This window comes from Saccopteryx bilineata, chromosome 3 (assembly GCF_036850765.1).
Source record: "Saccopteryx bilineata isolate mSacBil1 chromosome 3, mSacBil1_pri_phased_curated, whole genome shotgun sequence".
Classification (NCBI taxonomy): domain Eukaryota; kingdom Metazoa; phylum Chordata; class Mammalia; order Chiroptera; family Emballonuridae; genus Saccopteryx; species Saccopteryx bilineata.
Genome location: NC_089492.1, coordinates 124975298 through 124986699, shown reverse-complemented (window position 1 = coordinate 124986699; position 11402 = coordinate 124975298).

Sequence of the window (11402 nt, the reverse complement as noted above, 5' to 3'; positions counted from 1 at the left end):
AATGGGGACTTTGGGGTTCAGTGCGGCTCCCTCACCCCCGCCGGCAGGACCCTTCCCCCTTCAGAACCAGGAAGCCTCACTTTGCAGCACCCGCGCTGATAATCCCTCTTTGCTACCAACTTTGTCCCTCGAGCTTCGAGCTTCAGAGGCTACACCTAGGAGCAGGAGTGGGTAGCCCGGCTGCCCTGAAGAAATGAGCTCGGCGCAGCGCGGGGTCCCTGGAGCACCCCCCGGAGGGCGCGCTCAGTACCTGCAGCATCCCGGCGCCCCGCGGACCAGGGCCGGGTTTCTTTATTCCGGGCCCGGACAAAAGCCGCTTCTCCCAGAAGCCCGCAGGAAGAGGACAGGTCCCCTTTCTCTTTTCCTCCTCTTTGCAGGGCTCTTTCCCGGCTCCGGCGTGATTGCGCTCGTGCAGCCTCGGCAGATCTGAGCAAGGGCGGCTCCGCCGCGAGGCCACCCCGGACCGGCACTTGCTGGTGGCCCCGGGGCACCCAGGACACCAGCAGCTGGCCCCGAAAGGCGTGCTTGGGGTCCGGGCTCGAAATGGGGTTACCTAAGAGTAACCCGAGCATGCGCGTGACTGGGGACCCTAGTGTCACTCCCGGGCAGCTCCAGGATAGGACCCGCCGGAGGGAGCGGGGCCGGGCGGGCGGCGCGCGTTCCCCGGACTCATTCTCCCGAACCGCCGCCTGTGGGGTGGAACGAGGGCGCCCGCGCTCGGATCAGGGATCAGCGCGGATTCCACGCTAGAGGGGCCCGTCTGGCAGGGCTGTGCCCGCCCGGGGGCCCGGGACTTCTCATCGCGCTCACCTGGTTAGCCCCCGCACCACCGCCAGCGTGGGTGGATACGGCCCACTGCACCGGTGAGATTTCAAAGAACCGAGAAGAGCCTCGGCTCCTGCCTGTAATACCGTCCGCGCAGGACAAGCTGGGACCCACTCAAACCTCGTTCCCTCGGGCAAGCCCAACTGGACACCAGGATGAGCTTCATTTCAGCTGCTAGTAAGTACTCTGTGTAAAAGAGTCTTAAAGAACTGCTGCTCCCAAGGCAATGAAGTGGGGGAAGTGGGCAGTGTGGATGCCGGAAGGAGGCTGGGCGATCCCCCACCCACCCGGGATATCAATCTGATCAGAAGAAGGCTGGGATGACCAGAGCGAACCTACGGGGCACGGATCTCCTTCAAAAGTCTATACATTTCTCAGGAAGTTAAATACGGAATTACTCTATGATCCAGCAGTTCCACTTCCAAAAAAAAAGTTGAACACAGGGACTAAGATACCTGTACACCAATGTTCTTACCAACATTATTCAAAATAGCGAAAAGATGTAAAGAACCAAAATGTCCATCAGCTGATGAATGAAAAATTTAAATTGTGAGCTATACAAACCTTAGATAATTTCTCATCCTTAAAAAAAAAATGACAAGTGTTGGTGAGAATGTGGGGAAATGCAAAGCCTTGTACACTATTGGTGAGATGTAAAATGTCAGAGCCACTGTGGAAAGTGCCTCAAAAAAAATAAAAAGTAGAATCACCGTATGATTTAGAAATAATTGAAAGCAGCGTCTCAAAGAGATGTTGGGGTAAAATATTGATGCATGCTACAATATGAGTGAATCTTGAAAACATCATGTTAAGTAAAATAAGGCAGACACAAAGGGACAAATATGTGCTTCTTCACGTTTGAGGTACCTAGAACAGGCAAATTCAGAGTCAGAAAGTAGAATAGTGTGTATCAGGATTGGAAGAATAAGGACTTATTGTTTAATGGATACAGTTTGTTTTTGGATGTGAAAAAGTTCTGGAAATGAATAGTGATAATGGTTGCACAACATTGCAAATGCACTGATGTCATTGAATTGTATACTTAAAATGGTTAAAATGAGCTAGAATAGCCCAGACCTCCTTGGCAAGGTATCCAAGGCCAATCTCAGCTTGGCCTCTAATTGTCCATCATGGAAAGGGGGCTGCCTGGGATCTGGGCCTTTAGTCTGCTTTGCCACTATAAACTGTGTGACTTTAGGCAAGTCACAGGACCTTTCTAGAGAACCCTTTCCTGATTTACAAAATGAATGAGTTGACTTGCACTCAGTCACTGCCAGGTTCTAACACTTCATGTAGTATCTACCCTTGGTCTATATCCTCTTCTATCATTTACACAAAATTTCTGTCATTTGCAAAAATGTCACAGCCCTTTTACATCTCCAAGTTTCATGCTCCTAGGACATGGAACATTACAGTGGTAAAGAGCATGGCATATAGAGTCAGCTGCCTCCTTTCTATCCAGCTCTGCATGCAGGAGCTGTGTAACCTTGGGTGGTGTGGTAACCAAAGCATGGCTTTTCCATTTGTAAATTCCCAATGACAGAAGCTCCTACTGCATAAGGTTGTTACGAGGATTAAATAAGGTAAGGCAGATAAAGTGTTTGGCAGAATGCCTGGTGCTTAGCAGGCATCTGCTAAATACCAGCTGCTACTATCACTCTGTGATTCTTTGCATGTCTTGCTCCATGAGATCTTAACCAACCTTTGAGACCGTGCGCATGTGTCATTTCTTCCAGGAAGTATTCCCTGATTCCCCCAATGCTTTTCATGTCTTTCCTTTCCACATGGCGCCTCTTCTTAAACGCACCTATGTGCACCCATTTTGTTTTCCATCCTGCCCTGCTGCCTGAGGAAGGGAATGTCTTATTCATTTTGGAATCCTCTTCTGCAGTATTTCTCAAGCTCACTTGATGATAAGAATTACCTGGGGTACTAATTAACTGTACTAATTCCTAGGTCACACCCTAAACCCAGAGAAGGGGCCTAAAAATCTATGTGTTTAACCAGCACCCTGGGCAATTCTTATTATCAAAATTAGTTCAGGGATCTAGGGACTTAGAACAGAGCCTGGCACAAGCTAGACAAATGTTGATTTGTCATTCCACATAGCAAATGTCTTCCTGACTCTATATATCTCCACTCAGAAATAAAAAACAAAGAACAGACTATATTAGTTATTGTTACTGTATAACAAATTACCCCTAAAACTTGGTGCCTTACAACAACAAACAGGAATCATCTCCCAGAGCTTCTGAGCGTCGGGGTGGTTCCAGGATCGGGGTCTGTCCTGACACTGGAGTCAAGCTGTTAGCCGGGGCTGCAGTCACATCTGATGGCTGAAGCAGGACGAGGAGAGACCTCCAAGCTCACTCACAGGTTGTTATTAAGTCCCAGCTTTTCCACAGGTACTGGACACTTTAGTCATGTCAGTGTAGAGATAGGCTGCCTGAGTGACCTCACCACATGGTAGCTAACTTCCTCCATTGCTTCTATTACAAGCTAGCCATCACAAAAAAAAGTCAACACAAGCCCTGGCCGGTTGGCTCAGCGGTAGAGCATCGGCCTAGCGTGCGGAGGACCCGGGTTCGATTCCCGGCCAGGGCACACAGGAGAAGCGCCCATTTGCTTCTCCACCCCTCCGCCGCGCTTTCCTCTCTGTCTCTCTCTTCCCCTCCCGCAGCCAAGGCTCCATTGGAGCAAAGATGGCCCGGGCGCTGGGGATGGCTCTGTGGCCTCTGCCCCAGGCGCTAGAGTGGCTCTGGTCGCAACATGGCGACACCCAGGATGGGCAGAGCATCGCCCCCTGGTGGGCAGAGCGTCGCCCCTGGTGGGCGTGCCGGGTGGATCCCGGTCGGGCGCATGCGGGAGTCTGTCTGTCTCTCCCTGTTTCCAGCTTCAGAAAAATGAAAAAAAAAAAAAAAAAAGTCAACAGAAGTATGTGAACACCAAGAGGTGGGCATCATTATGGACTGACTTGGAGGCCACCTTGAAGGCTGGCTACCATGCAGACCTTAGAATTTTCCTTTTTCCCCTTCAAAGACCTGGCAAAGAAGCATACTTGAGGGTAACAGTGAGGTTAGTGACAATGAAGAAGTTCTTTTTACCTTCACAAGCCCTGGGAGACCTCTGGAGTTAAACTCAGAAAGACATAATTGGGATAATGTATTGGCCAAGGATCGGTGTGGGGGATATGGAATACTGGATGTAGATCTGATCTGGTGGGTTCCTATGCACTGCAGGCCCTATTGTTGAATGCTTTGAAGGACTTGGCCCCTACATGTCAGTTTCTGCCAAAGGCTTCAAGAGATCCCCTTCATCTGAGAGGCAAACATCCATCAGGGCCCTGTTTGAATAGTTCGTCTCTGTGACAGAGTTAAACTAGGACTATTTTGGTTTACAGCAAAATCTGCAAGTAAAAGAGTTTAAGGGGGAGCGGATAAAAACAACTGATAATTCCAATGATGCAATTTTTAAAAAAACTTGTAGCCCCAAGGACACTAACAGCCTGGAAATTTTTCCTACGACCAGAGTCTGCTGCCAAGAGGAAGCCACACTATCTAAGAAAATGTGCCATCCCGGGCGCCCTCACCAAACAAGATCAAAGAACTGACTTGGAAAGCACTTTCTTCGGAGATGTCTCTTAGGCCTAAATAATGCCCTTAGACTAACTTGGATGTTTTTCTTTCCTATTCCACTGGCAGGAATCATCCCAAAGGCCCTTTGAATTCTCAGGTTCTCATCATTTTATTCTTTAATTATGCCCTTTGGTTCAGGCATGGCAGTTTTAACATCTTGGGCTTTTTTCAGCCATGCAACTCCTCTGATACCACATAGAAACAGCTCAAGGAGGCCTCCAAGATCATTCCGTGAGCAGTCTTATGTTTGCTTATGAAAGGATGCTCAAGAAGGAAGGGCCCTGGTTCAAGGAAACAGAGAGAGCTGTTGCAGAGCCCAGATTGGAATCCAAGTCTACTAACTTTGAGCCCAGCTCTCCATCTCTGGCCAGCCGAACCCAGTACGCCTACCCCTACCTGTTCTCAAGTTGCCCCCCCTCCTGTACTCCTTGGCTCCAGGGCCCAGCCACAAGTCCTCCTGTCTGATGAATGTATTAAATCATCAGATTTTCTGCTTTCATCAGATTTGTTTTGGCACACACTCTCATCCAGTGCCACAAAAAACTCAAGGATTCCTGGAAGGTACCCAGAGCTGGCTCAGAACCCACTCTGCCTCCTTTTCCAATTACCACTCCTGCAGTCGAGCCAGCAGTGCTGGCCCAGCTTCCCAGAGCCCACTCAGCAGGTCCTTGGACTGCTCTTTGCCATTCCTCTCCACCCCCAAATCCCTCTGGAGGAAATGGGAAGGAAGATTCAGATAGTTCATGCCTTCATTCCTAGAAGCCCAAATACTTTAAAGACAGCAGCGTTGTTATTATTATTAATTTCAGTGGTTTAATGGCATCCTTAACAAATTCTTAGTAGTTGACAAAACAATTCCTATGTTTATCAGAAAGAATAAACAGATAGTAGCATATAATAATTTTCTTTGAAGAAGAGCAATAAGAGGAAATTTGACCTATTAATTTAAAAGTATTAAAGTTCACAAAGATATCATTACCTGCTTTATGGAACATAAAGTGACAGGAAGTTTGATGACTCAGTAGACTCATCAATCTGGAATATTTTACATGGGGGGGTCAGGGATGGGAGACGAGAGGACAGGAATGGAGCTGACACCTGGTATCTGGCTCAGATTATGGTCTTCCTAACTAAGCCCCAAGTGACGGGTTAGAGACAATGGGACTCTGGGAGACAGGTGGGCACCAGTGGTGCCATTGGGGGGCTCATGGTACAGAGTGGGAAAGAAAAGGATTCTCTCCTTGTTTGGTTCTAATGCAGCGAGGGTGACATGGAGTATCACAATGCCCTGGTATGCAGCAAGCTCAGCTTCTGAAGCTGAGATGGGTCCTTTCCATTGACAATGTGCACTCTCAGGGGAACTAACACAGCCAGGCCCCAGAAAGTCCTTATTGGAGGATATGTTAAGGAGTTGGGTAGGAGAGGGGGAATGTGAGAGGATTATTTGGGAACTTAAATGATAACTGAAGACTTTCACCACCCCCAGACTTTCAGAGATAAAGGGCTGAAGTTTCTGCTTTATGCAGATAATGACAGAGTCAGATCTTTATGTGGGTCTATTGTACCCAGAAGCTAGGAATCCTGGTGAAACTGGCAGTTACTGGAAAATGCATTTTTAAAAAAGCAGCCTATATTACTTCTATCAAGTACAACACTTAAAGGTAGTGATTTGGTGATTCATAGCCATTATCTTACTAATATTCCCTAATACTATTCTTTGATACATATATGCTCCATTTTACAGTGTCTTCTAAGGGAAAAAATAAAAGCAATATCTATATAACACTACAAAAATTAACAAAATATTAGAAAAATCACAAACCCATCAGAATTGGGTTAGGTATCTGTTAGTTTCCTTGGGCTGCCATACCAAAGTACCACAATCTAGATGTCTTAAAACAACAGAAATTTATTCTTTCATTATTCTGGAGACTAAAGCGAAATCAAGGTGTCAGCAGGACCAAGTCACCTGTGAGTCTCTCAGTAGAATCCTTCCTAGCCTCTTCCTAGCTTCTCTCGTGGTGGCCGCCAGCCAATCTTTGCTGTTCTTTAGCTTGCAGCTGTATCACAATGTCCCTGCCTCTCTCATCACATGGTGTTCTCCTCGAGTGTCTCTGTCCTCATAAGGCATTTTTCTCTTAAAGACATTAGTCATAATGGATTAGCACTCATCCTAATGTCGCTATCTTAACTTGATTAAGACTGCAAAGACCCTATTTCCAAATAAGGTAACCCCGGAACATATTGGGGGATTAGACTTCACCATAACTTTTGGAAGGACATAATTTAACCCATAACAAGCACAGTATGACACATTTATGTGTGATGGACTCTACTATATAGTTATCAGAAATGGAGCTGTGAAACAAATTGGGATAGAAGAACAATGGGAAGGGAGATGACTGAAAAGAGCCATTTGGAGGGCTTCTGGGAAGCTAGCAATGTTCTTTTACTTGATCTGGTAGCTAGTTGCATTGGGTGTATTCAGTTGGTAAAAATTCATCCAGCTGTACATGTACAAAATGTGCACTTTTCTAAACATAACAGTATATTTATTTAATTGGGATACAGCATTGTAAAAGTATATTGACTGACACGGAAAGATAGTCATGATATACTACTGAATGGAAACACATCAGGTTACAAAACCATATTGCACTATGATTCCACATAGGGGAGAAATATATGCATACATCTATAGAAGGAAGTTGGGAAACGAAGCAAATCACTAACATTCAACTCAGAGTGGGAAGAAAATAGATATAAGTGCTTTTCCCTTCATGTCAGTTATTTTTATTTTCCAATTTTTTAAAATGAATCTGTATTACTTGTATAATGCTTTAAATTTCATAACTGAGACAAGGGTGAGTTAGTCAATAACAATGAATAGGAGATTCAACATTTTGGGAAAATCATTAATGTAGATCTTTATCTCACATTATATTCTAAAATGCAATTTGGAAGGATTAAAGAGTCAAATTCAAAAAAGTAAAAACTGAAAGAAAACATTGATTAAAATTTATCTGAGTTCAGAGTAGTAAAGGCTTTACTAAGCAAAAAAAAAGAAGAAAAACAAAAGCAATAAAAAATATCCCTAAGGAGAAGATGGATAGCTTTTTCTACATTAAAGTTTAAAACATTTGAAAGTCAAAAAATCATAAACAAACCTAAAAGATAAATGTCAAAGCATGAACAATATTTATAACAAACACTTCAAACAAAAGGTCAAGATCTGTAATGTATAAATCCCTGTTACACTGTAATAAGGAAAAAACTAGTACCTCAGAAGAATAATGGGCCCTGGCCAGATGGCTCAGTTGTTCTGAAGTACAGACGTTGCCAGTTCAGCTCCTGGTCAGGGCACATACAGGAACAGATTGATGTTCCCCTCTCTCTCTCTCTCTCTCCCTTCTTCTTTCACTAAAATCAATCAATAAAAAATGAAATATAAAGAATAATAAGCAAAATACACAAGTAGGCAATTCACAAAAGATATGCAAATAAAAATGTATTTCAAAGTGCTTACCCTCACCAGTAATCAAAGAAATGTCATATAAAAACAAATGAGATATCATTTTGCTTATCAAATTAGCCAAAATCACAGACCATAAAAATTGAAATTGGATCAATGACTTCTTCTAAGAATTCAAATAAACCCTCTAACTTTGGAAGTATCTTGGGTTTTTTTTTTATTCTTCAACCTTTACTGTGTTCATCCTGGAGAGGCTTTATAATAAATATGGGCTGATTCAGTTAATTCCTCACCACCACTTTCCCCTCCTCTGATTTTAGGTCTGCCTGACATTTGCTTGAGCTGCAGCCAGAACAGCCACAAGCACAGGGCCAAGAAGATGATGTCACTCAAATTAGTCTCAGCGTTCTGTGCTCCTGGTACTTGTAGAGAAATGCACAGCAGAAGGTTGAATTCAAAATACAACTAAAAGTGTGCAATTAATCTTTTGCCTGGTTTATTGAATAACTTACAAAAGTGTCTTATATTTAAACCATTTTAAAGTTGTATGTGTGTGTGGGGGTAGGGGACAAGTTCACATGGCAAAGCCCCAGAAGTACTTTTATCACTGGCCAAAAGCCAGACTGTAGTGATACAGCTGACCTAATGAAAATGCTTTCAATGTTCATTAACCTGAAGACCTGGGGGGAGGCATGAGAGAGTGAGAATACTGAGACAGACAAAGGACCTATAAAGCAAGTAAAATAGAATGGAAGAGAATGGAAGCCATCTGTTAGTAAGAAGAGTTTGAGACGAGTAGAGGTTACTAAGGCAGAAATGCCACTGTTACTGGTCCAAAGGCTGTGTGCCTAATGCTTCGAAAGACTAAAACTCAAACCATCAGAGTTTGGAGTAAGGAAAGGTTTATTGATTGAGAAGGCATCAACTGAGAAGATAGGAGCCCAAATCTATTTTAACAAAGTAGAGAGTTCAGGCTTATTTTATATCAAAGGAAGGGGACATGGGAGGGGCTGGTTTTGTAAAATTCTAACCACAAGCATAATTCCTCTCATTACCATGCCTATATGTAGGACTATGCAGAAGCTATTAGCCTGAAGGCCATGGGAGCAAAGCAAGCTTGAACAAAATGGAGTCAGAGAGGCCAAGAATTTTGTATGGCAGCACCTTCTCTTTGAACCCTTGGCACTGTCACCAGCTTTTTTCCTGTTGATGATGTCACCTCATTCATGCTCAGGTGTGTGTCCAAAGCACATGCTCACTTGCACCTGTGCTCATTCTCCCTCTCTCTCTGTCTTCCCCTATATGAAATACTATTCTCAAGTACAAGAATAATAGATATATAGAGATATATATATATAATTTTTAATTAGGCATAGTGCATGAAGTATAGTTTTCAATGTCTTTAACACAGGGGTTGGGAACCTATGGCTCGCGAGCCAGATGTGGCTCTTTTGATGGCTGCATCTGGCTAGCAGGTGAATCTTTAATAAAAAAACAATGACATGAACAATATAAAACATTCTCATGTATTACAATCCATTCATTTCCTCCTGCTCATGTTCGTGGTTGCGGGTGGTTGGAGCCAATCACAGCTGTCCTCCGGGACAACACCAAATTTTTATTGGATAATGCGTAACATACACAGGTTGTTGTATGGCTCTCACGGAATTACATTTTAAAATATGTGGCATTCATGGCTCTTTCAGCCAAAAAGGTCCCCGACCCCTGCTTTAACATTTGTCTATGATAACAAAAGTAAAACATGTTGTTTTCAAACCATGTTAAGTATAGAAAACACAAATTCTTACACTTTTATCCCTAATCCCTTTATTAGCAATTTGGTATAGATATTTTTCTAAATACAGAGTGTCTTAAATAACTATATAAATAATTTATTAATGTGATATTAGCATTGTTAATTTATATTTTAACAAATAGAATAGACTATAAAAAGTCACTAATGTTCACAATAGCCACTCCATGCCAGAGAACTAGTTTAACATTCTAATGGTGTACATGTTTTGTCATTTCTATGTAGATATGTATTAAAGAAACCCTGTAGAAGAGTGGAAAATCCATGTTTGGTAGAATTCCAAGCTCAGCTCCCTTTCCCTGGGTATATTGTCTCTTGGAACTCATGAGGACTAAACAATAACACAGTTATTCTGCATCTTAGTCATATGCAGGCAGGAAATGAATGGGCCTTGGGCCTGCAGGAAGAAGCAACAGTTTGGGATATGTGGCATGGAGGAATAAAGAGGCTATATGGAAGATCCAGTAGTGGAAGTGAACTCCCCCGGTCTTAGAGAAGTAATATGATTGTGTAGCCAAACCCTTCCTCCACTTTTCTAACGATGCGGAATCTGTGAGATAAGCCTTAGCAGTGTGTTGGAGCCCCGAGGTCTAGGCAGCTGCCTCAGTGACACCTCTGACCAGGAAAGCAACCAGACCTGGCCTTTTGGACCCTATATAAGGGAGAAATGCTTTCTGGTATTAGAGATAACAGCAGAGAAGAGAGGATTCTATTAAAAGTCTCTGGGTTAAATAGTTTAATAAGCAGTAACAGCCACAGAGCTCAGCTACACCTCCCGGGGGAACAGTATAAAGTTCTCCAGCCTCAAGAGGGCACATCTGAGTTCTGATTCCTTTAGCTGGACAAGGGCACATGGTCCTGGGCTTTGAATACAAAAGTGTCTTAGGAGGCCCTGGCTGGTTAGCTCCATCCATTTGTGCATTGTCCGGAGACACTGCGGTTGTGTGTTCATATCCTCAGTCAGGGCACAACTAAGCTGAACAACAAATGAATGCTTCCCTCCATCACCCTTCCTCTCTCTGTGTCTTTAAAACCAGGCGGTATAAAAAAGAAAGTGTCTGGGAGTCCCTGGATTTACCCGGTGGAGACACTGCACTGTATGTGAGAACAGGAAGGAAAGGGATTGACATGCAGGTTCAGTGACATTGACTCTGAATTGTCAAAAGAAATGTGATCTCATGTTGGACTTTGATCTAATGAAGTGAACAAATCAGGATGAAAATAATAAAGATTATAATGAAGATTAACAAAATAAAGAATAAAAATATAATTCAAACAATCAATAAAATTAAAGTTAGTTATTTTAGAAAGATCAACAATATTGATAAACCTACACTCACCAAGAAAAAACAGAAAATTACTGGCATCAAAAAGGAATTATATTAGTGACGTCACGGAAATGGCGCCGTGAGCAGCGCGTCCGACAGCTCTCCCCCAAATCACAACAAATTTATCAACTAGAAACAGAAAAATTTATCCTCGGAGCATTCCGGAGTTCCACACAAACTGATAGCGAAAGGACTGTTATCACTTGAATCTGAGAGACGAGGGTGTGGAGGAATCGACCACAGGGACATTCTTTCAAACCGCAAGGAAGTGCGCCTGTGGTGAGTCAGCCCATATACTTGGGAACCGCGAGCCGCCGCGAGCCGCCGCG